This window comes from Halyomorpha halys, unplaced genomic scaffold (assembly GCF_000696795.3).
Source record: "Halyomorpha halys isolate HHAL.00 unplaced genomic scaffold, Hhal_1.1 Scaffold566.1, whole genome shotgun sequence".
In the NCBI taxonomy this organism is placed as follows: domain Eukaryota; kingdom Metazoa; phylum Arthropoda; class Insecta; order Hemiptera; family Pentatomidae; genus Halyomorpha; species Halyomorpha halys.
Genome location: NW_027106661.1, coordinates 721,439 through 746,550, shown reverse-complemented (window position 1 = coordinate 746,550; position 25,112 = coordinate 721,439). Strand labels below are relative to the sequence as shown.

Here is a 25,112-nt window from a genome sequence, read left to right as displayed (position 1 = left end):
TTTATAACTGTACATTATAATACATTTAGTAAATCTGATCTAAGTAGGGGAAAAATTTAAATTTAACTTAAAAAGTTTTTTGGTCTAGAATTTTAGTCCAAAAAACTTCTTCAGAAGTGGATATATTAACTTATGATTGGAAATTTCTGAATTATATAAATAAAAAAGCTCTCGCTTTCTTTAGGATTAAAACGCTTTTTCGCTTCCTTTTCTCTGTTGTGGCCTTTTCTTTTTTTTTTTATGGTCTTTTCTTGCTGTTTTTGTCATTTGTACCAGTTAATCCGAACGACGGTTAATACGAGGCCGTTTAGCAAGGATTATACGGTTGTCCGTTGTTAATGTAGTAATCTATTATTTATGTCCTTCCTTAACAGAAATAAAAGAAAAATAGTGGTCAATGCTTCAAGACACGTTAGTGTAATACATCGCTGCTAAGGTAGTTGACGGAACAGAAAGAATGATACCAAATTGTATTATATGGCTGTGTTGAGGGAAAATGAATTGGGATGTTCACAGAATTTATTAAAAAAAAAACAACACTAATTTAATGCATAATAATTTTATAGTTATATACCTTATATATGTTATTGTCAAGTTGAAGTTATAACTTACGATTGATGTTAGTTAAACAATAATTTATCTAACAATAACGATGAAAAAATAAATTACTGCGAAATGTTAGTGATATTTTTTATAGTGCTATCATAACATTTCAAAAACTAATCTTTAGTTAACTCTAAGTTCTATGACGGTTTATGAAACGTAGCAACATTGAGATAGACGCATTGAAAAAATAATAAAGCACCACTGACAAGTGGAGTTCTTGCTGAAACATTCTAGGGTTTGTTTTTTTTCGAACAGCCGTTATAATTGAGAATTATGCAGACCTGCGATATTTTTGATAGAATTCATGTATATCTTTTTTATCTCTTTTTCATCTATTGTAATCCAGAGGGATGGGCGTGTATTTTTATATCTTACAGATCTCATGCTATAACTAGACATATTATCTTTATGGCCATGTTTTTGTCAATTTTAATGAGAGAGTTAATGTTCAAGTACTAATGACAATATACATTTATACGTAAACAGAAAACGAAGAGAAAAAAAAGTTCAATGAAACTTCAGAAAATAATACAAAACTATAAAATATAATAATATTGAGGTATAAAATAAAAACATTCATTTAAACATTAAGCAGAAAACGAAAATAGTGAAAAAAATAATATAATAATAATAATTAAAGGTAACAAAGCAAAAGCAAAACTAGTGGTTAATTAATAGACAATTATAGTTTTATAAATAGCTTAGAAAAGATTAAACCATCGCAAACCAGTGATGGTGGAATTCTATGATTCAGTGCTTTATTTTATGATGTTCTATGCTATTTCGGTTTGGTATTGTCCCTCTTTCCTTCAAGTAGTGGAAGTATTTGGAGGTGAGCTATCATAGGTTGATTAACGTGGCAAATGATTGCCGCTATTTTTTGTATTTTGAAAATAATTTTTTTTCTGGAGCAGACCAGACCCCTAATTAGAGTGGATGATGACGCTTGTAACTAACTTTTGTTATGTTTTGACTAGTGGGATTTTTGCCATTAATTAAAATTAATTTACAAGAGTATTTTGTTTTTTAATTTTGATGAATTTATAACATTCTATAATTAACAGACACCTGACACTAGCTCGCCACTGCCATGAGAAAATAATGCTGGTTAGGACCAAGGTTTACAGGCTCAATCACCTAATAACATCTCCTAACCTTTCTAAATAAACATTACATTTAAAAACATAATACTTTACATAGAGCGAAAACTGACATCCATATGGCACTTGGACTGCCGACAGTGACAAAATTTATCTTTATAGACCAAATTTGATAGCCTCCACCACTGTACTAACCCACTGTTTTAGACATTAACACCAACACTACTCCCACAAAGGAGGCAAACATAAACTGTCTCAGACTCGGCTGAGGTCTACTAACTTACTGAGTACTGACATCACGAAACCTGACATCAGACTCATTCCAATTTTCCAATTCCCACTCGTTTTGTATCCTTTATCCATTCCCCTCTTGAAAAGAATCTCAAATGCAATAAAGGAGATACCACCCATTCTTGTCACCATTCATATATCAAACCCTATACACCCATGGGGGCTAGAAAGAAAAAAATCTACAAAAAAGAAAAAAAAAATCCACGATAACTACTAGAATTGACTCTAACGAATTTATATGTTTTCTCTTTTTTCTTCTATTTCTGTATATATTGTATAATAAATATTTGAACATTAATACTTATTGCCTTTGATTTGTGGCAGATTGTATTAATTCTCTGGAATAAAAAAAAAAAAAGGGACTAACGAAGTAGATACTTTAGCAATTAGCAACAATACTCAATGACGTCATCCTCAAAGCGTCAGACAGCCGTTTTGCTCCAATTATTTTGTGGGGCATGCTTTATCTTAAAGTAAAACGGCTTCGATTCTCTGTAAGGACATTATTAAAGTAATCATCAATAACAACAAATTTAACTTTTAGACATTATTTCTTACAGAATCATTATTCATGTATTAGAAATTTCTATAAATCATTTTCTTCTAGATTTCGTGGTATTCGGTCATCTTCATGTGCTATATGAAGAACAAAATAACTAGTATTAAGATAAAATTGTTTAAAACTTGCTTAAGTTCATCAATTTTATTAGCAAACACTCATACTTGATTTGGGTTATAATATTATACCATTACCTCCATATATGCTTGTTTTATTTTCCACATATAATCAATTTATTTTATTCATATAACAATGTTTAGCCCAAACAGTTCACTCAAATAACTGTTAATTATCTCATTCCATGCCTTCATTAAATTTTACATAATGGTGATAGTGTCAAGATAAATGGGGCCAGTAACATTTTTTTAACTTTAATTAAGATATTTTTTAATAAGCGGTAATTAACTGTTATCTTTTCAAAAGAGCAATTTGAAAGTGAGGGAACGGAATATGAAAATTATAAAATAGAGAAGAACTGTAACAAACAAACAGTTAAAAGAAAATTTAAATTTTTAATTACAAGAACGATATTCCTTTGGGTTTCCCCATCTTCAAGTACTAATATCCCTACAGTTGTAGCATTTAATTTAACTGGCATCGCAGATTATTGTTATTGTATAAACCTATTTTGATATAGTCATATTCTTGTATTTTTTTTTTTATTTTACATAGTAGACCTGAGCAATAAAACAAAAGAATAAACAAAACATTACAAAATTATTATCATACCAGTATTTATTTTACTTACTTCTTACAGAAAAAAAAAGTCAAAATGTGTATAGAACATCTAAGTCTTGTTATAATAAACTTTATTATTTAATTTACATAATAAATACTTGGAGAGCTTGCATAACCTTGTTTAAATCAAATTAAATTTGTAAAAAAACTACCTTTATGCAATCATAAAAAACTGCACTACTCTGATTAAAAATCTAAACCTAAAAATCTAAAATTTTGTCCATAATTGAAGAGCTATTAGAAAGTTAATTGTATTTAATGATGTTATATAATCGTATAATGTAGGCTGGAAATTAATTTTTCAACTTCTTAAAGCAACACCAATTTTAAGTTTCAGGGGAAATAAGCAAGACGCTACGTAGAAAGGAGAATTTAAAAATATTCTTCCAAGAGAAAATTCCTTTTTTTTTTTAATTTTACTTATGTAAAAAGTCAGCCGTTACTAATTACTACAGAGTAAAGTAGATTGCTTATACTTGCTCAACAATTTTTTCGACTAAATGCATTTTTTAGTCATGTCTCATTGGGCCCACTGAGGAATCGAGGACTTTGCACTCCCTGCTCTCCACTCCCTAAAGGCGGGCCAGGAATTCTCTAATTAATTTCGATTGAGATAAAAGAGAACAAAAACTAAATAATAACCTGAATGGCGGCCCTCTTCTAAGAACCTTCGCCGCCTATCGAACGCCGTAATATCGATATTGCGATTCGCCCTGCCACCCATTGAACAGGCCTTCTTGATAAATGGTAGAAACGCCCCGGTTATAGATTGGAAGCTACCACAAAACTGTGGGGCGGCGTCTACCTGACACCTCGAACACACCTTGAATTTATTGCTTCGTGGGGTGCTTCAATTTAACTGAGGCATTCCGGCTGGTCATGGTCGTCTAGTTAATAATTTTCCAAAAATTTATATTGACTACTAAAAATATGTGATGAATGATAATATACAGTATGGAATAAATCAAGACATGGTAGTTAAATAGTGGAGCATCTAAAAATAAAAGTTAGTATCATAATGAAATGGACGGGTTCCAAAGATATTACCGTTGACAGGGGTTTCTTTTTGCACTATTGCCTCTAGCAATGGTTCCCCACTTATCTTGACGATGGAGCCCCATTCTACTCTTTTGGTAGAATTAGGTAATCCCTTCATTACATTTGATAAAAATAGAATACCAAATGCCGTATTTTCATCAAAGTAAGAATTCCTAGCATACACAAAACCTGTGAAGAATTAAAGAAAATCTGACAAACCATGGTTCAAAACTGTGTTGAATCGACGTAGAATGGCCCGTTCCTAAATTATTTCGCGGAACCTCTAGAGGAAGCTCGCGAGATATATGACCCATAAAGATCTACAGATTTACTATTTATTGTAAAATACAATGTTACATGAGCATTGGAACAAACATCTTACTGGGTAGAACTCAGTTGAAAGCTTTCCAAATGGTCTGGTCAAGTAAACCAAGTCCGCTTCGTGCAATACCAAGCTGACCGGTTAGGTCAAAACTTTGGACCATCTTAAGAAAAAACTATATAGTTTATAACAGCAAACGTTGAGGACTTTTTATATTAATAGCTGTTGAATATTATTATTAACAATAGAGGTATTTAACTCGCCGTACCCCGTTTAATAACCACTCCTCAATAGACTGTCCCAAAGCTAGTAGGGTTGTCAAAAAGCAATCACAGCCAATGATGTAACATATTGAGTCAAATACAAAATTTTTTTTTTGAAAGATGAGCCACTAATCAAGCAAGTCAGTAATATAATCTAGAACTCTTGTGTCTCCTATGGGAAATTTAATGAAGGATAGTTGCATTAATGTCTTAATAGTGTCATTTTATCACAAATATGTAGTTTAATTTGTTGATTACATCCTTAATTTTATGTGCTCCGTGTCTAAAAAAAAAATTAATTTGTTTCTTTACTATTTTATAAGTAATAATTTATGTTCGTAGATTTCTACATTATTATTGAGTCCAAAAAAATAACAATTTTGATTTTTTATTAACTTTAATTGCTGCCAATTTTGTTTTACATTATTTTAAACTGTACTTATTGTAAGCTGGTGTGATCCAGATCAATGAAGCCAAAACCGTTTAACTGATTAATGAACGGCCTCAATATTATGTTCATTACATGTTTATTGCAATTTTGATACAATACAGTCGAATTTTACCTCAATAGTAATAAAAAAATTCCAACTTGGTTATTTAGGCTCAGGGGACTTATTCCCATTTAAAACTCCTAAGTGAAAGTAAAAAAAAAAATTATTTTATTATCAAAGAATTGATATAATCTGACGAGTGGGATTTTTACAAGTAACCCTCCATACATCGATTAGTAATTATTATTTTCCTTATATCCATTAATTTTATTGATGCGAAAAATCAAACTATAATTCAAGAGGATTTAGTTTTTATTTTATTTCAAGGGAATACCGTATTTGTTGCCTTAATTGGTATCAACAGTTTTACAGTCCGTCGCATTTTTACTTTCGATCATTTTGGGTTGCCTTGAGTCTTATATTGTATTTGGGACCATTCTATTGTTGGCTGAAAATTCGGTCCCCATGGAGTACCCTAAATCAACAATTCATCAACTGATCAAATGAAATAGATCCTCAAGGCCTTCCCATTTTTAGCTGGTAACTGGGCCTAATGTTTAATATTCTTTTTATAAAAACCTTCAACAAAATCCTTCATATCGCATGATATAGTCTAGACGATCATCTCCAGGCTGTACTGACAGAAGAGTCACAGATATTTTGGGAGCAAGCTTTTTAACTATGACTCATTAAAGATGATAGAAGAGCTGAGTTGACGCAGGGAAGGCTCAACTTGTATCGGAATATAGCCGAAGGTCGATTTTTATATAATATTCCTGTCCTCGAAAATTTATTTTTCTGAAAGTTTTAAAGAAAAACTATTGTAACATGGATTTAACTAAAACTGTACTTCTATTTATAATTAACAAGAGAAATAACAAAAACAAAAATAACTTCTATTGTATTTATTACAGTACTTTCAGCACATTAAAACATTATTATTTTTTTTAGTTTTACAAAGAATACAGTAATACCATATTAATTAACCCACCGCTTAGCTGGTCTTCGTATTACCGTTGGTTACAATTAAATTAATAAAAGGCTGAGAAAACACTAATTTTGGTAAAAAAAAAACTAAAACTAAAAAATAACTATTTGTGTGCCTTAAAATATCGTTTTAGTAGACTTACAGTAAAGTACATACTCTGTAATATATTTTAAAATTATTTTTAATTGATTTTATATTACAGACTCATCATAGATCAGTAATCATTTAAAAAACCTATGTATTAAGTACTGTAGTGTATTTTAATTTTTTTTAATTCATTAATTTCATAGTAATAATTAAAATAAATAGAGAATAAATATATAAAAATTAATAATAATAATTAATTATTTTAAATTGATCTTATATTATAAGCTTCATCATAGTTTAATATGCATTTAATCTATATATTAAGTACTGTAGTGTATTTTAATTTTTTTTAATTCATTAATTTCATAGTAATAATTAAAATAAATAGAGAATAAATATATAAAAATTAATAATAATAATTAATTATTTTAAATTGATCTTATATTATAAGCTTCATCATAGTTTAATATGCATTTAATCTATATATTAAGTACTGTAGTGTATTTTAATGTTTAACTCACCTATTAACCGGTTCTCCCTGCTTTGGTCTTAACCTATTCCGATCTCAGTCCCGACTTGGACGAATGAGCGGCATTATACTCTTTATTTTTAATAAATCTGGCGTAAAATATCATATAATTATTACAAACTTATTGTAGGAATAATACGATGACTGTGATAGAAAACTTAAGTATATTTCCTAGGTTATGTTATTATATTATTTAATAGTTATTTTTAAAATAAAAATCAAGTTGATTTGCCGGAACAGTTTGTTTGAGGAGTATCGCTAGGTTACGCTATCATGAACAGCTGCAGGTGATTGTGGGTCTTAACAAGTCGGGTTCAATAATGCTGGTTGTGTCTGGTTATATAGCAACATTCCCTGGGTAACCTGTTACAAGTCACTTGTCCGATGAACACATGCTATACAAGGGTAGTTGCTTGCATATATGCATTTGAACATACGCAAACAAACACACAATACATAAACATATTATACACATTTCATGTGAAGTGTTCTACATTAACTATAAATAATTTTCAGTTTTTCAGAGGAGTTTCTATTTTAATATTTATAGAAATATTGATCGTTGCTAAATTATTTAAATCATAACTGTGTGATCCGGTTACAATATTCATACCAATATTTAGTATTATTGATTTAGAATACAACTATAACTATAAAAACAAAAATTGTACCGTAAAATGAGGTGAGATTGTGCCAGTTTTTACATTTTTTGTACGTCTTTTCTTTAATTACAAATATATTTTGATACATTTAGTGCTAGTACATTAGAAACTGAGATACACATTTCAGCTCTCTATTTAGGAGCAAACAAATCTAATAGTTGGGTAGTTGGGATTTTTTTGATTTATTATTTTGAATAATGAAATTATACTAAAAAAAAAAAAAAAAACCCTGAAATTTTGAGGTTTTGCGTTTCAACATATGCCGAATTCAAAAACACACCAGATATTTTTTCTTTTATTATTTACTAACCTAATTAATTTTTTTTTCTCATTTATAGTAATGGCACTTTCTAACACCTCTTACTTTGAAACAAGAGCACTCAGTGAATTTTGACTCCCTTCTTAAAACAGTTTCTCTTAATTATTTCTTTATTTCGTTGAAACTTATATTTTGAAAAATTAAATAAATATTTTTTTTAGTCAAATGAGAACGTTGTTTAGTAAAAAAATGTAGGATTTATTTTCTTTTTTTCTTTTGGAGGGACCTTAAAAATAAATTTACTCTAACGAGAACCAGCACTTTTCCGAAGCTGTAACAAAGTGTTGAAATAGTTAATTGTTAATAATAAATGTGATATTAGAGAAGTGTGTTAACTTGTTGATTTATGCAAATATAAGTTGTAAAAGGAAAAATCAAATAGATTTAATAAGAAGCTACCATATAAAACCTATTTGCCAAATTTCATCTTGGCCTATTCTTGTCCTTTATGGCACAATCTCGCCTTATTTTACGATGTCTATGCTGAAAGTAAATAAATTTGTACTATGTTTCTTATATCCCTTACAATTCGATAGATAAGGGCGATTCGGTATGTAAATCCATTGGGTATGTCATAGGAGTTTGTGTTTGTTTTTATAAAGAATGAAATTATTTCAAATCTCTGCAAATATCCACTTTTAAGATACCTACAAACTATCAAGTTTTAATTTAATCATAAACTAATAGATTAAATCATTTTTAAATAATTACAAGCAATTTATTGACCCTCAAAATATTGTGATTTATATTGATATAAAGAATATAGTTCTAAAGTGTTGTTAGTAAATCTGTACTTTCATAAACTATATGAAAAATGACAGGACATAAATTATTATTAAAAAAAAAAAGAAAAAATAATGTACAAAGGTTGGAAGAAGATTAATAAGTTTGTCAATGTATGGTAGGTGTCTCGAGGGAAAGGTCATTCTAGTTATCTTCCTTGCATGTATCAGCCGTGTCATTTATAATTTACGCTGGATTTATGATCTCGTCCCTAGCTGCTTTAGATACCATTCTATTCAACCGATATTCACAATATTTTCTTAGCTATTTCTATGAACAATTTTACATATATTTGTATAATCGAATATCAATCAATAAGACAAATAAAGAAAACATCTCATGAACCACATTTTTTAATATAAAATTATTCTGGGCGTTACACGGATAAGTGTCCCAACTGAAAATATGAACTAATCTTAAAACGAGTAACAGCAACGTAGCATAACACTTATTAATACAAGAGCCGGGAAGAAAAAAAGGCAGTTATCTCACCCCAATTTTTTATTACTTTAATGAAAACTATGTACTAGTCAAAATTTATGAATCTGCCAAGTATAGGTAGGGGGAATAAAAAATGGCGACTTCAAAGTGATAAAAAAAAACTAATTTTTCATTCGGAGCTCTATATCTTAAAAAGTAGGAACAACACAAGAAAACCTAAAAGAACATTATTTAAAGAAGAGTAAGTCTCACATCCACCTATAAAAATTTTTTACTACCCATGTCTAATAAAATTAGTCAAATTAACCTATGAAATAATAGGGAGTCATATCTATTTATTAATAATCTTGCCTTATCTTATATTTAATTACCTATGTATGTCACCATTTCATTTAAATATAAACATTTTCAATTGCAATTAATCTAAAAGTTGATATCAAACACTCGTTCTTGCAATCAGGTCAGGTATATAATCAAATTAATACAAACTGTATTTTGGTCTAAAATCTTATTATTATTTTTTATTAAAAATCCTACCAAACCGAATTTTAAATTGTAACATATAATTTAACTATATTATCCAGAAATTAATTTTGCTTAAAATTTGTGCAGTGTTGGTTCAAAGCTCTTGTGTCTGTTTTAAACTTCACTATATATTTTTTTTATTGGTAGATATTACAATCTACAACGTTGTTGGTCAATAGGTAATAGTGATAACTGATCTCATTCATACTAAAATAAAATAAAATATGATTAAAAATAAATAAATAAATGAAAAAAAAAGTCCATCAAAATATATAAAATCTCTCTAAATATATACAAACAGAAGGATAAAGAAGATGAGCATGGTGAAATTATGTATATGAAAAAAATAATCACTAGTCACATTTAAATTATTATATACAATATTTAAAAATTCACTGTATAATTATTGTTTTTTTATTAATAGACTTAAGTATTTTTCTTTTCTATCATCTTATTTTCGTTATGTAAAAATATTGTTATTATAGTATTCTATGATTATCTTATTATTTATTTATCTTGTAAATAATTTGTCAAACGGAAACTTAATAAACCGATTCTTTAAATTATTTTTTTATCACAACAAAGGGAATGCTACAAGTGCTTAGTGTTACGGTATATTTATGCATTATATCACATATATTATACGTTATATGTTAATAACATTAATAATAACATGCATTATAACAAATGATTTTATATTCATATTTATGTCGAAATTGATGTGAATATAAAATCATTTGTTTTGCGGAGTTTAGATTTATCAGGTGTGCTATGGGGCATGTGGTCTATGCTGTCAGGTAGTGAATGGATTTCAAATGAATAGGCCTTAATTGCTTTTACCCGGTGAATGCCTAAAATCAACATCATTTGATTGAATATTCAATGAATGAGGAGGAGGGAGTCTCCAAACGTTTAAGGTGACAGCAATCATTTGATGATCGAGTTATTTATAATAATAGTGTAAATAAATAGTGCATTAAAACGCTTTCTATTAGAATATACATTATTGTATAAGGCGAATGTAATATTTAGGTCCATTTCAATGGTGATAATTACAGTGACAGTAGCAACCTGGGAAGCAACTATTGCAAGCTCTACGATATTTGCTGTCGCGGCTATACTGTCACACTTCATACTTTCATATTAAGTATATCAGCTGCCACATGTAGATGTCATTGCAGTGACCTGTCGTTCTTTATGCAGCTTCCAATCTGTGTTTCGTCTTTGTTGTACGTCTGCGGTGTTAGTTGTTTGTTGTATTTATGCATTACACAAAATAAATTTAGCTTACTATTAAGCTCATTCTAATGACTACGTAAATGCTAGTAGAAAAATAATCCTTTCTTCCATCATTCGATCTATTCACTGATTCTTATTTTCCTCATATTGGCTTCATAATCTTCCGGAACTTCAACAGAAATATTTTCTAATTTTTATTATAATTTTATTAATAAAAATTGCCCTTTTATTACTTTAATTTAAATTAGTTTTAATTTTTATTAACAAGTGTCCATCATATAAGTAACGTAAAAAAAAATAAGAATAATCAATATTAAATTATTGTTGGCCAAATCTCAAAATTCATGAAGTAAATTAACGTATAATTGTAAAATTAACTGAGTAAGTATTAAATTATATTTAAATGAGTTACAATTAACTTTGAACTTATTTGAAATTTGCTATATAATTTTAGATCTGTTGATTTTTTTATTTGTATAACAATAAACTGGATGATTGGTAAACTACTTGAAATGTTGAAATAAAGCAATGATGTAATAAATGGGTAATTTCTCTCCCTCCCACCCAAAAAAAGTAAAAACAACTAACACATCCTTTTGAACTGTATTAAGTGAATCTTAAAATTTATAATTCAATTTTCTATTATCATGGTACAAAAACATATTTAATAAATCTTGTATTCTCTAAATTATAAAGTTGTTCCAAGATTCTTATGATCATTTATGAATAAGGAAAAATATGTGGCACTATAATTTCTTGGTTTAGTATATGATGAGTCAGTACTGTTTCTCGAACTATGATTATACAAAATATGGTCCTCATTACCGCTCAATAGCCTTGGTTATCCATACCTTAATTGAGGATACTTATAGTGATTGAGAACACTCCAGGAGGGTCCATCGACACAGTAGTCGATTCTCGGCTGATATAACTGAATAAATTATATTACAGCAGAACATTTCCCACCCTATAAGAGAGTGAGTATCAAAAACTGTATGAAATCAATGGCTGTTCAGGCTCTATTTAATGTTAAATATTTGTGGTTATGGACATTTCGTTTAGTATTAAATATTAAAAATTAAACAATATCTTACATTATTGCATGATTTAGTCTTTAGCTGATTTTTCCTTTTTTTTTTTTTAATTTTAAATATATGCTTAATATTTGCCATTTAAAGTATAGAAAGTAACGCGGGACACCATCGAAGTCATAAGCCGTGTTGAAGTCTAAGACTGTTGACCCGCCCGCTCCAGCGACACCCCTACTGCGCTAAATTTAACGACGGAGGCGACCTCTATTTCGGTCACCCTTCGGATTTATATTTACTAGCCTCGAGAGATTGCTTTCATTTTCACATTTCCCTTTCCCGCTTTCTCTCTTTGTCGGGTTTCCTCTCCTTGATGGAAATTTATTCCATTTCTTGTACACACAATTTTTTCTTCGTAATAAGAAGGCAGTATATTTTACATCCCTTGTCTGATATACAGAAAACTTATCAGGAAAAATCTCTTTCAGAAAAAGTAAGAATATATTTTTATTTGATCAGTGTAACTAATTTAAGTTTTATGTAATAAAAATTATTGTTTCCAATACCTTTTTGTACAAAAAGTTCACAATCCTTTTCGGGTGCTTTCGAAAAGGAACTGTAATCTAATTGACAATATATTTTCGGCATTGTGCATAAATTTTTGATGAATATTATATAATTCCTAGTCTTGAATGAAAAATTTCAAATTATGATTAAATCGTAAATTGCGAATAAGAAGAAATTAACAAAATAAATTCATATTTACACTTTTTTAAATGAATAATGAACTCTGTATGAAATTAAGACAATTATTTAAAGGAAATATGTTTGCTAATGTTTTTATCTAATATTTCTAAATAAAGTAGTATTGAATAAATTGACAGTTTTTCTAGATTGCTGGAAGATAGTTTTGGATGACTGTCAAGAAAGGCACAAAAATATAAGAAATCAATTTGTAATGTTCTACCTTACTTTACAGAGGTTCATCAAGGCTGAATCCTGTATTCAGTTCAGCACTGAAAAATCTCTGTGAAGTAGGGTGGTACATTGGTTACTTATAAATCGATTGCTTATGTTATTTTTGTACCTTTCATAACCGTCATCCAAAAGTATCTTCCTAAAATTTAGAAAAATTTTGTTTTGATTAGTAAAAATATCTATTATTTTTTACTGATATGATTTTAACATTTCTATTTCTTAATGGTACTATTTTATTTTGAATAACGAATAATATCCAATTGACTACACAGTGCTTATTCAGTGTTATTTTTATGACCATGGACAAATGGGGTCCCTCACCCTTCATCTACAGGTTTTCACCCTATCCTAACCAAAATGCGAGGGAAGTTTACATTTCGTGGGACCGCTACAGAAATAAAAGTCAACCCCCCAGGCCAGATTTGAACCGGCACCGCTTATTAGCTTTCAATTAGCGCTTTTTATTAGTTTCTCAAGAGTATAGATTATTTGTGCTCCAGTTTTCCACTAGAAAGCAAGTATAATATAGTTTAATAAATAAATATAAATTTTACGACTCGATTTTATGCTACTGGAACCTTGTTTATTTGTGTTCTATTAATTATTTTGACATTCATCGTCAAAGGTATCTTATTTTGTTAGTTTATAGTATTAATTTCTGACACGATGGAGGCAGTCACATTTTAAGAACTCAGGAAACTTATTAAGAATGTAATTTATTTTAATAAGTGATAAATTATTTTAATTTAATTTTTTTTTAAATATTTATTTATTGCTATTTACTACTGTACATTATAATACATTTAGTAAATCTGATCTAAGTTAAATTGGAGTGTTACAGGCGTGTAGAGAAACTACCCATTGGTAGTACTCTAATGACATTTTACATGAGCTGGTCTCGTGGCCATCTTCTTTTCAGGCGCCTCGGAGGATTGTCAGGAATGGAAGAGGATGGAAGATTAGAAACTAGGGGATTTGAGTGGATAGAGAGTTTATAATGGAAGGAGTGATATCTGGTTCGGGCTAGATCGGTTACATAGGGAACATTAAGGTCTTTATGTATGATTTTATTTGTGACAAAGTAAGGAGCATTGAGGATTTTACGAAGGATTTTGGATTATAAGGATTGAAGGTTTAGTGGAGCCCCAAAGCTCAACTCCATAAGTCCAGATTGGCCTTATTACAGTCATGTAGATCAGTCTTTTGTAATGTGTTGGAAGTTTAGACCGTTTGTCTAGTGAGTGCTGTAATAGTCGAAATCGACGTGCAGTTTGCTGTCTTTTCAGTCTAGTGTGAGGATTCCAGGTTAATCGCTTGTCCAAATGTAGTCCAAGGTAGCGGATCTGTTCGACATGGGTAAGAGTAACATCATTAAATGAAACTGTAGGGCAGTCAGTAGGTTTACGACGAAGGGTAAAGGTGATTTGATGGGATTTGTTGGAATTTGTCTTAATCCTCTGATTACGACACCAATATTCGAGGGCTGTGGTGTGGGATTGGAGATTTTGGGATACAATTAATGGGTTATTATTAACAGCAAGCACACATGTGTCATCGGCATACGTGGTGAGGATATTGTTAGGATTGTTTTGAATTTTTTATTTAATTAAAATTAAAATTTAAGAAGACCTATTCTCTCTTTCTTCATTCAACATTTCACTTAACTAAGTGCATGAACAGAGAGGTGAGAAATGATTCATCATAAATTTTATTCATATGAGCCCACATTGCCTCTATTTATGAACCGCAACTATGCTCAACAACAATTTTATTGCTGTTTTAGGAAGTTTATGCAGTTGAGCAATAGCGATGTTTTCATCTCGGTGCTAATTATGGGGAGTTGCAGAAGTAGTGAGTGCTGAGCGTTAGATAAACAAATGAAGGCGAATACCCTGAGTCAATATTGTCGACAAGCGCCGATGCGGATGGCACACAGTCTGTCCCAGTTATTTTAAAACTTTCTGTTGTCTTATCTGTCTACACTGTTTGCTCGTAAGTTGACGAAACTGTATCAATATCAGTCTCTACTATCACTGATAACACAAGTCCCGTTTAATCGGAGATGGAGTTTTAGAAGCCTTAGATATTTCCTATTTAGTAAATAATTTGTATTTATTATTTTTACAAGGATATGAGATAGAATTTCTACATAGAAAATGTTTTTTGGGTCATCATCTGAAGATACCCAGATTTCGATTCTTAATAAAATCTTAATAATATAAAGTTATAAATGCGATCTACAAAAATCCAAACCTGCCTAGTGGCATAAATACCTTTACTGGTACGACACGTAGTATAATTAAACATTTAATTATGATTTTAAAAAATAATGACAAAAAAATGTTAATAAAGGAGTTTAGAGAAAACATCTATAATAATAGCTTTTATTTTATTTTTATTTTTTTACTGTGAAAACACTATTGAACTTCATCTACACAGCATACTTATAACTAATGAAGCACATTTTTTATAATTATATTAATATAAATAATAAACACAGTATATTTTTTTGTTTTTGTTGCATTATGAAAATATCTGCATTATGTACTAACATTATAAAAATCATTTGTTTTTCCTTTTTTATTATTTATTATTTCTTCCCTTACACATCTTAATTTTTTTTCTTGCTTTTTATCGTTCTTTAAATTTGTTTAATTTTTCCATTATTTCAGTTCTACCAAATTTTCACTCTTTTGTTTTCCTATCATACACAACAGTTAATTTAGGTTAAAAGTGTTAAAAATTATATTACCATTTCAAAAAGAGTAAAAAATATATATTTATATAAATACAAAAACCCAACATGTCATCCCCATTTACTATCGATTAATATTTTAAATAAATAAATAAATAAAAAAACACTGTAACACATGCACACGAAAATTAAAATAGAATAAATAAGTATATTAATCTAAAAGTTAAAATAAATATATAAAATAATTTAGATACAAATAATAATGAATTTTTTAATTGATTTGTAAAAGTATTTTTAATTGAATCGTCATGTAATAATTGACTTGATCAGGCAGTGAATTGAATCAATCAGTTGTAGATCGAAAACGAATTTTTAAATTGTCTTATAAAATTGTACCCCCAATAATGTTTGGATAGTAAAATCACACGAAAACGTTAATTACTGTAGATTAGATTCTAATTTTACGCAAAAGGGGGATGTATTTTAGTATTAAGTCTTTATATATTGTACTAGTTTGTAAATTAACTTTGAAGGTTAAAAAAAAAAATCAAAAAGGGAGGTTACAACACATGGAAACATTTTTTGTCAAAAAAGATTATACTTGATTTTTAAATAAATTATAAATTTTTAATTTTTTATTTATATGAAAATTCCTTTATCTTCTTCATCTTTTATTGGGACAACAGGTGCATAAAGCTGGCATTGGCCTGGTCAACATCCGCCAACCATCTCTCTCTATCTTCTGTAAGGGTAACAGGGATCCTCAGTTGTCACAGATCCTGACGCAGCATCCCTCCATCGGTCCTTCGGCCTACTACGTCGCAATTTATGAGCCTCTCTTTCTCGCTCATTCTCATCTCGTGGCCAAGCCATTTAAGGCTCTGTATGCTTATGTACGGGGAGATGCTACATTCCTTGTAATGCCCAAGCAGTTCACCATTTTTCCTTCTTCGCCAATTACCATTCTCGCATACGGGCCCTGAGATCCACCTCAGAATTACCCTTTCAAACCTCCCTAGCAGGTAAATGCTTTTATTACGTAGAGCCCAGGTTTCTCCACCGTATGTGACGACTGGCTTTATCAACGTTTTGTACAGCATAAACTTTGTGGTACTGCTAACAAGTTTGCTTTTGATTAGTCTTAAAATGGAGAAATAGGCTCTATTGTCAGCTGCGATTCTGCTTTTAACTTCTTCTTCGTTCTGGTTCTCATTGATGATAAAGCCAAGGTAAGAAAACTCTTAACTCTTCTAAATTGTAGGGGCTCATTACAAAGCAACTCTACCTCTGATCCATAAACCTCGTTTTTTCCTCATTAATTTACAGGCTCGTCTTTTTTGCTTCGACATCTATCACTTCGAAAGCGATCCTAATGCTCTGAAGAAATGACGTTGTCTGCATAGGTCAGAACTTGGGTCATCTTTGTAAATTATGTTCCTTCCTGATTTAGGCCTATTTATGAAAATTGCGACATAAGGATTTCAAAATACATTGAAAATGAATCTGAATTTATTTTTTTAAAAAAAAAAAAATTGTTTTAGCTACTTTAAAGGAAGCGAATGTTGGTTTTTTGTATTTATTATGTACTTAAACATATGTAATACGTCAATCTTTTGACCATTGAATACAAGTCGAGTTGCCCATTAAATTCATAGGATAATATAGATAACCTCTAAAATGATGCCTAAATCGATTGATATTTCGTTAGAGATAATAATGAATACTAAAACAGTAAAGTAGATTCCACCATCACCACAACTCCATGCGTAGGTAAAATTAGGAATGGGATGAGCCGCTGCAAACGCATATTACTGCGCGCCATTGACGTATTTTAAAAGTCCAATCACGACCTTCTGAATGATAGACTTGTAAAACCACAATCCATTGTGCTCATCTGGATGGAATGGAACAATGGAACCAGAAGGGATGTTGGTAGAGGTCATGGCCATGGCGGAAACTGGTAGTTATCTCTTCTTTCGAATGGAACACTGATGGATTGCTCCGGGAACATCATCATTCATTACCATCCCGATACCATCTTATCAGTTCTGCGGAACTTATCAGCGCCGTACTGTTTATGTCCGTGTCAGCTGTAGGCGGAGTACCGCTTCTAGATAACGTCTATACACCTTCCAATTAGACGAATTAACTGTAATAGCAGGGACCTGTTTTATAATGAATCCCAAATAGTATTAGTCCTTAAATAAAAGTATAAAAACAAGAAAGTACAAGCACTAATATGTTTTATGATAGTGATTACTAATACCAATATTATTAGAGTCCAATTGTACTAAATAAGCAATAGTATTATTAGTTTTTACTTTATTATGAAACTGAATGAGACATTGGATAATATCTTGGTTTTTCTTCTTAGTTTAGTCTAGTTGTCTTTTTGTGACAAAAAACGTTTTATTTCATATTAAGTTTTGGGCAAATAAAATAACCATGCCTACAGAATGAAATTCGAAATGCACGCTTTCCAAGATTTTGATCTAGCATACCTCTGCTGTACTTGTATAGTGGCCCATCTAACAGAAAAAATGTCGTTTTATGTATTCCATAAAACATTCTTACGTTTTCACCTTACTACCTTTGGGACAGTCTGTAGGAAGAAACCCAAACCTAACGATTCTACGATTACATCTTCGTAATCACTTTTTCAATTTTTCTTGGGATCTGCCACTATTCAAGCGAGGCAGCAATATATTAAAATGAATCATCTTGAAAAAAGTTGGTTATCTCATCTATTGGAATTCGGAGGGAGTTAGCTGGCAGAAAAAGTGAAGCCAAAAAGGCAGTTCTTAAGTGGCTTTGATGGGCGTGGCTGAAGAGTAGGAGAAAAGTACCAGCCAATCACTAACCTCTTTCTATTTCAGTTTAGAGAACAATGAGGGAATTCCTATTAAACTCAACGTAAGCTTTCCTTTCCTTTAATTTTTTTGATTAAAATATGAATTATCATAATAGTTTCTACAATAATGAACATTGTCTTATATGCTCATTTTGCATTTTATTTGCTAATTTAAATTAATCTTTATTTATCAATTAATATTGTCCGATCTTATATTACTTATATTTTTTTAAAGTATAAAACTATAAACTAATTAAAACTTATTACAGTTTTAGTTTATACACTCCACACATCTGTAACGTTTCAGCATTTTCTATTGGTCATTCTTTATCACCATAGTCACAATTTGAAAAAGTATATTTAAGTATACAACTCTTGGAAGTATTCTTATTAACCTCGACGTAAGCCTTTGTTTCGTGGATGTGGGTTTTCGGCTTCACTTTTGCTTTGAAGAAGAGTTGGATTATGTCAGCCCACTGATATTGTACAAGCAGAGATCTGTTAGTTCTAAAAATAAAGTTTGTCAAATTCGGTTTTAAGTAGTTTACAATGGATTTTCTTAGGAATTACAAAACTCAATGAAAGCTCATTTTTTAAAAGAAAGTATACTCAAATTTACCTACGTAAACCTACTTTAAGACTCAACATATGTGCGATTGGTAGTTTTCAAGATATAAAGCATGGAATAAAAAATTGACGAAAATGTTCCGGTTTTCCTTGAATAAAATTTCCAGACCTCTCCCAAGGCCACACACTTGGTTTTTTAGTTTCAAACCAAACTGTCAGCCAAAACTAACAATTTATCAAAGGACATTATTCATTTCAGGCCTGTAGACATGGGCAATTTCTATACCCAAATTTCAATTTACAGGAATTTATAAATGTCTTAAATCCTCCATCTTCTATAGAACTCAAAAATTAGTCAGGATAAGATTGCAATATATATAGCGATAAGTGATCAATATTAACATTATATGTAGTAAATATATAAATTATATTTTAAATAATAATAAAATTATATGTTTACAGGTAATATGCGACCTGCTATGAAATCTTCAGGTTATCTTTTATTACGCTTTGATTGACCTTTGATCGTAAGTTAATTAATAATTCCTTTTTAATTTCCAATTATTTCAATGCCATAAACATTTTTATTTATGTCAGGTCTATTTTTTTATAAAGTCGTTTCCTAGACGAGGCCTTTCCCACGGTGTAGGAATACATTTTCGATGAAAAAAACATCTCAACACCAAATTTGGAAAACTGGTAATGGGGCTAACGTTTTGAGTGTTGGGTGTAATGTGTCTTTTAGGAAAAAAAACGAAAACAAAATGTAAACTAAAACGGGTCTATAAGAAACACTCAAGTTTCCTCCGAAGGCGCCTAAGCGGACAGTGGAAAATTTTTATCATTAATTTACATATATTTTGACAGTTCTTTTTGTAGTTTTCTTTCCATACATCGAATAAAAACCAATGTCTTCATTTGTTTTTTTATAAATATACACTATTATCAATTATCTCTATTATTTATTATGGCATATTTATATTCCTATTTATTTAAAATGAATATTAGTTGTATTTTGTATTTTAGCTGTGTTTTATTTATGTTAAAGGAGGGAAATAATTTTTATTTTAAAATAAAATAATTTTAAATAAAAAAAAAATAAAAATAATTTTAAAAAAGCGGAAAGTTACATTGGGTTGAATGAGAAAATATGACAAAAAAGAATAGAAAAAAAGAGATTAACAAAAAAAAAGTATAGAAAGAAGAAAAACAAAAGAATAAAAACATAAAAAAACTTAAACAACCTAATGAAGTTGGGCACATCTTTGTTGTTTTTGAATAAAGTTTTTCTCTCTTGCTTTTTTAGAGGGTATAACAATATTTCAGATTTCGAACAAAACCTTTGCACTTTTTACTGTTGTTTTTAATTAAATCAAACTATAATCCTGCCAGATTTTATTTTTTTAGACTATTTATATTAAAAATGAGCTGTCTAAGACCATTATTTTTGAAGTTATTTGTGACAATTTTCCCCTAAAAGTAAGAATAAAATTAAATTTGTTATTCATCGATCTTACATGATTATTCTGAATTAAATTTATTTCAGCTCATAAGAGAATGTTAAGTTTCAATAGATTCTCTTGAGAATGAAAGATGAAAGAACCAAAAAATGAAAAAGTTAAATAAACATATAATCCCAACCTGGTTTATTTACTACAGATAAATGATTTGTACAAACGATTAAAAAAATTGACCAGTTGTCTGTTATTAAATTTTAATAAGGTTTTAATTTGAAGTATATGAAATAAATAACTTGTGTAAACGCGATTTAATTTATTTTTTTTATTTTATTAAACTACAATATGTCCAACTCCCTCAGTTTTTATTTTATTTTCATTGAAATTTCAGTAATTGATATTTTTTGTTTCATCCATTTTAAGAGAGCCAGCTCGGCTCAAAAAAAAATCTTATCGGCTGAAATAAAGATAAATTTACTTCAAATTCTTTGGGTATGATGTAATTGTCCATATTCATAATTTCATCAATATTCGCATCTTTGAACGAATAATGGTTAAGTTTTATTTCTATAAATTGAATAAAAACTTTTTTTTACGCAAATCGATGAAATGGTGTCGGAATTTTTTTTTTCTGTAGAATTAAAGCATCCCCTTTAAATTCTTATATTCCTTATAATGCTGATTGTAAATACAATAACAGAATACCAACCAATGTCTCATATAAGCGTTATTCGGAAATTAGTTATGACACTAATTGGAAATTTACGTGACTGTAAAACTGTGCGATATGGAACGCCATCAACAGGAGATAATAACTGTTTAGTACGTTTGTGCGTAGTCGTAAGTTTTCCGGAGGAAGGAAAACAAAAGTATAATTATGTGAAATTTGAAACAGAAAACCATTCTCACCATGTTAGAGACTTTTAAAAATACCATATATTAATTATACATTTTACAATATAATATACTACTATGAATTTTTGTATCTTCATTTTATGTTTTTAAGAATTTATTACTCCTACTTCTAAAAATAATGAGACTATTCTCTCAGGGGCATATTTTTTGTGTTATTGAGTAACAATTGAATATATATTTATAAATAATTGACCGTATAATTTCAAATTATGAAGAAGATGGTCAGGATTGCGGTCAAAAAAGAACAAAAAAATTCAAGTTTAACGAATACTTTTGAAGTTTCTAAAGCTATCAATTTGAAGAGGCCTGATAAAGCTCTACAAATGGGACGTGACGTCGGAAAATAAATAGTTAATGATTTTTTTTTTACCGAAACCCTGACAATGTTCCTAAATTGCATAAAAACTAAATGCAAATTGTAATAGAAATATTAAACATCGTTCAGTTTCTATAAGAACGAACTTAATCATATCAAATCATTTTGTTTTTTATTAGCTTAGTGAAATTGATCTAAATTCAGCATCTAAAATCCTGCCAAAAAATGCGATTATTTCGGTTTATCTTTTGAATCATCGAACCAAATTTTTTACAATTTAAAAAACTATATTTAAATATATAAATCTTGGCAGTATTTGTAATAATTTATTTAAAATACTGCTTATTCCAAGCTTATTTTTTTTTAATAGAGGCTTTTATATCTACAATATATAATTTAATGGTTTATAAAAGATTAATTGTTAAAAATCACTGATAAAATATATAAATTAAGAAGTTAATTTAATTAAAATAAAATTTAAATGGCATTATACGAGTATAATTATTGGTTTTCATGCTAAAAAGATGCTATGTGAAAATATTACTTTTTCAAACATATTTTACTTTTGTCAACTTAGCTCACAATAAGACTTGTATTGCTTTTTTCCCTGCTGGATTTCCTATTTAAATCTAAGATTTCTATTGTTTATAATGTATGTTTTTATGGAGATAATTGAAAACATGAGTGGTAGTGAATAAAGTTTCTTTTTGACATTTTAGGCGCTACCTTGGACTACATCTTGACAAACGACTACCCAGGAATTCTCACACAAGACTGCAAAGACAGGAAGCTGCACTTCGATTTCGACTATTACAGCACTTACTAGACAAACGGTCCAAACTTCCAATTCATTACAAAAGACTGATTTACATGACAATTATGAGGCCTATTTGGACATACGGCGTTGAGCTTTGGGGCTCCACTAAACCTTCGAATTTCTCTCGTATCCAATCCTTACAATCCAAAATCCTTCGTAAAATCCTAAATGCTTCCTACTTATCACAAATAAAATCCTATTATGTCACAAATAAAATCAACCACAAAGACCTTAATGTTCCATTTGTACCGATCTAGCCCGAACCATATATCAATCCTTCCATTATAAACTCCCTTACCACTCAAACCTATTAGTTTCTAATCTTTCTTCCTCTTTTATTCCGGACAATCCTACGAGGCATCTTAAAAGAAGATGGCCTCGAGACCTTATGTTGTAAAAATGTTTTTGGAGTGCTACCAATGGGTAGTTTCTCTACATGCTTGTACCATACCGTGGTATACCGTATTGTGGTAATAAGTTCAAAATCGAGTTTCGACGAAAAACCATTAAATACAATTTCTTGTAGTTTCATATATTTGTAACAGAACACCTTCGAACACTCATGTCTTCTATTAATTGTCTGTATTTAATCGAGATTTTTTATAAAATAGCCTGCATATATAAAAAAGATTTATTTATTAGCAATCATTAAAATAAATTAATTAAGAGATTTTCACTCGTATTTTGGCTTAATGTATTATTTATTTTACTAAGTTAAAATAAAATTTTAACAAGTATATGCTGATTATTTCCATTCGAGGATCATCCTTACTACAGAGAATGTTGAAATAGAGTCCCACGGTTACTACGGGCCTTATGCAAAAGCTAACTTGTCTTGGCATGCAATGAAAGCAGTGGCTGTTCGCCAAAGAATGTGCTGTAATAACAGTCTATTGAGTCTTTAGTCTTTGCTAATATTCCTCCTGAAAATATATTTCGTCTTCGCGAATTTATTATTATTTCTGTGACTGGACAGAAGAGAAGAATGGTAGTTATCGATGAGTTCTCCCCAAGCGCTCCCAAGTACTGCGTAGACTGGAATCCTTAGAGAAGCTCATTGGAGTACTATTGATTCCTCAGCTCCCTCTAAGTTGACTTTTGTTGATTGTCTCTTTTGTTGACTTTCGATGTCTCCTGTCTGCTCCTTATCAACAATGAATCAGGGATACGTCTATTATCTCTGTTCAATTAATTTTTAATTCATAATGATGGTTTCTTATTTGTAATATTAATAAGTAAATAAAACAATCGTCAAGCATTAATATTGAATGCTCAATTTATTTATAATAATAATATATTATTATCTAATTTAGGAATCCGCTCGTTACTAAGCCCTACAACATTACACGCCCTAATGCTATAAACTGAATTATATTTACTGTGTGCAGTTCCGGTTAATTCAGACCTTCTAAATATTCCCTTTAGTTCCTCCTTTTTCGGTCCGAATATTGTACCTAATACTTTATTTTCGACAACCTTAAGGTGCTGTTTATCCCTTAGTTTAAGAGGCGATAAAGATGAATTTTTATATTCAAACTAATTATATATGGCAAAAGTTATATCCCCAATACGCCTATTGCATATAACTAAACAATGGATCATTGTAAGGGAAAAAGCCAAACAGGTTTAAAGCTCTGTACACTCACCTAAATCCAGAAACCTTCATTGTGTAATTCATAATATCGATATGTATTTATAATTAAAACGTAATACCTTGTTTTAATGGAAGCAATCTATCAAAATTTTTATCATATATGTTCTAACATACACAAAACCAACACTATTCTAATTTAAAAAATCATATTTAAATGATCAAACTATCCTTATGCTTAAATGTTTTTTCGCGGGCTTAAAGGTTTTGCGTAATTCAACAGCCCCTCAAAATTGAGTTTGAGGGTTAAAATTTGAATGAAAATCGAGTTAGTGTTAGAGAAGTGTCTTTTGTGGGTTCTTAATTTTTTTCTCCCACCCTCATATTCTATTTTACTGTTTTTAAAGTATTTACTATCAATTTACTCTAAATTAAGTTTAATTTGTTTTTAGAGGATTGCCTTTTAGGGGGATAATTTTTTTTTTATCTCATCCCTACCAGTTTCACAGTTATAGTTCAAGGCCTCCAAGTACCTGTACAGAACCTCAAAATCGAGTTGGAGCGTTGAAAATGTGTAATGTATTCGTGATCAATCGTAGTGGTGGTAACCCATCCACTTTTTAATGCATGAATTACAGTCTTTATAGTTATAAATAATTAAAATTTATAAAACAGTGTAGATGAAATTAAATTACATAAAATGAATAAATGAGAAAAAATTACACAATAAACACAGGTTCCTTTTAAAACCTTATGTCTTTTTTTAATATTATTTAGCTGTTATTATATTTTTTTTTTCCAAAAACAGAAATTCATCTCCTTAGTATTTTCTTCTTTGTTACAATATAAAACAAAATATATATTATGTAATATTTAAATAATTAGTTAGTCATATTCTTAAGATGTCGAACTTGAT

The 25,112-nt window shown here is 29.7% G+C and overlaps 1 protein-coding gene across 4 annotated transcripts in view; it reads left to right on the top strand.

The window, feature by feature from the left end:
• The window catches only part of EcR (Ecdysone receptor), a 516,751-nt gene that overhangs the window by 31,617 nt on the left and 460,022 nt on the right, over positions 1-25,112 (top strand). Inside the window, exon 2 of one of the 4 annotated variants that reach the window (XM_067045016.1) lies at positions 19,563-19,627. The exons of the other annotated variants lie outside the window; for them this stretch is intronic. The gene's annotated coding sequence lies outside the window, so the exon portion shown is untranslated. The remainder of the gene's footprint in view (positions 1-19,562; positions 19,628-25,112) is intronic. 4 annotated transcript variants of the gene reach the window in all.